This window comes from Anas acuta, chromosome 5 (assembly GCF_963932015.1).
Source record: "Anas acuta chromosome 5, bAnaAcu1.1, whole genome shotgun sequence".
In the NCBI taxonomy this organism is placed as follows: domain Eukaryota; kingdom Metazoa; phylum Chordata; class Aves; order Anseriformes; family Anatidae; genus Anas; species Anas acuta.
Window position 1 is genome coordinate 20,463,545 of NC_088983.1, and position 2,175 is coordinate 20,465,719.

At 37.9% G+C, this 2,175-nt stretch overlaps 1 long non-coding RNA gene across 2 annotated transcripts in view; it reads left to right on the forward strand.

The window, feature by feature from the left end:
- Positions 1–1,229: 1,229 nt before the first annotated feature.
- Positions 1,230–2,175, forward strand: part of LOC137857017 (uncharacterized) — a 44,555-nt gene continuing 43,609 nt past the window's right edge. The window contains exon 1 of one of the 2 annotated variants that reach the window (XR_011096931.1): positions 1,230–1,267. This is a non-coding gene — a long non-coding RNA (uncharacterized lncRNA). The remainder of the gene's footprint in view (positions 1,268–2,175) is intronic. The other variant, XR_011096932.1, reaches the window with a different exon arrangement.

The window sequence follows — 2,175 nt, forward strand, 5'->3', positions numbered from 1 at the left end:
TGTTATCATTGTTGAAAAGGTTAAAAGTAATTCAAACAAAACTAGAACAGAACAGATAAGCAAGTAAATTTTTTTCCTATTTTTGGTCCATGTCAGTGTGAAAGTCAGCATGGACATTTGTACCTAGCTCTGAGCAGCAACAGAAAGACAGGAAAAACTTTTATAATCATAAACACAAAGCATAGTAGCTCAATCACCTTAATATTTCCTGTTCTTGAACGAACCCTAAAAAGAGAGATAAAGTATGTTTTTGTTTTCAGAAGGTTCTTTTAAGACCAAACACTATTTTCATACAAAATCAGGAACAAGCTTATGTACTTTTGGAAGTGGCATATTAGATCTTAACCAGATATAATGATTTCAGAGTACCTGAAAAAGTTCAAGGATATGAGCCTCAACACACATCAATCCCAAAGTCAAAGAACATACAAAGTTCCCTGTCTTATTTGGTAAGTAGAAAACAGTAATGTCACCAGATCAAGAGTATTGTTGAGTTAGGCTTTCTGACAGATCAGCAGGAGTCACAGTTAGGAATAAATAAGTAAATAAATATTTCCATTCCTTTAAAAAACTCCTTTAATAAGAGCTTTGTCTAAACTAGAAGCTCAGTATAGGAATAAGGCCTGGCTTTACATAACTGGCCTGTGTTCGGATGGGTTGTGTTTGTTTTTGTTTTTGTTTTTGTTTTGTTTTTGTTTTGTTTTTGTTTTTATACTTCTTCAATACTCTGTTTGAAGAATATAGAGTAGAATTTCAGGGCCTAAATATGTCTGCTTCTGGCTTTAACTGAACTGGCAAGTTCCTATTGACACTGAATACAGAGATAGTTCAAATTAGGTGTTTAGAAAAACAAAAAAATTCCACTGCATATAAAATTAAGCTGGGAACGAGCAATGCAGTGTAAAAGCAATGGAATTGGTTGTCCTGGTTTCAGTTAGAACAGAATTAATTTTCTTCCTAGTAGCTGGTGGAATGCTGTGTTTTGGCTTAGGATGAGAAGAGTGCTGATAACACCCCGATGCTTTAATTGTTGCAGAGCAGTGCTTATACTAAGCCAAGGACGTCTCAGCCTTTTGCTCTGTCCTGCCAACGGGCAGGCTGGGGTGCAGTAAGAGCTGGGAGGGGACAGACCCAGGACAGGTGACCCAAACTAGCCAAAGAGGTATTCCATACCATCTGACATCATGCTAAACAATATATAGGGGTGGCTAGCCGGGGGGGGGGGGCCGGACTGCTCGGGGTTAGGCTGGGCATCGGTCAGCAAGTGGTGAGCAATTGCATTGTGCATCACTTGTTTGTACATATTATTATTATTTCCCTATTATCACCATTGTATTATTATTATTATTATTGTTATTATTATTTTGTTATTATTATTTTCCTGTCTTATTAAACTGTCTTTATCTCAACTCACGGCTTCACTTTCCATTTCTCTTCCCCCGTCCCAGAGAGGGAGGGGGGAGGGTGAGCGAACGGCTGCGTGGTGTTTAACTGCCGGCCGGGTTAAACCACGACATTGGTAGAACAAAAAAGCTGTATAAGACAAAATCAAAAATTATGAAAGTGAGACAAAAAAAAAAAAAAACAAAACAAAAACAAAACCATAAAATGTTTGGGAGTCAAGAGAGCTTTTAAAAAAGTGTTATGTTGTGCTTCAAGCAAGCCAAAATCAGAAAATATTATACCAGAGAAATTATGATTTTTCTGTTTCCTTTAGCTTATGAACAGGCTGGACACAGCTTCTATACTGTCCTAAAGAACCTGAGTAATAGTAGGGATAGCATGAAATCTAAATTAAACATAATGTGTAATTCAGACTTTAGAAGACTGGGCAGCTGTAGTATAAGCCAATAGCACTGGGTACTATTAAGTCAACTTGGCATTTTCCATTACGCAACTTTGAATACTTGTTGATACTGGAAAACAGAGATTAACGCCAGCTAAGACAATATGGAGTTAACTATAGGAAGAGATATTACACAGAGAATTCAAAAACGGGGATAAAGGGGAGAAAGAGAAAAGGCAGCCAAAGAAAGAAAGAGGACAGGCAAGAAGAGAAGAGGAAGTGAAAGAGATGAGAGGAAAGAGACAGGAGGGTAAGAGATCAAGAGTGGTGAGGGAAGGAGCAAAAGAGAGAGAGGGAAAGAGGAATTGAGTGGAGAAAGAGGGCAAGTG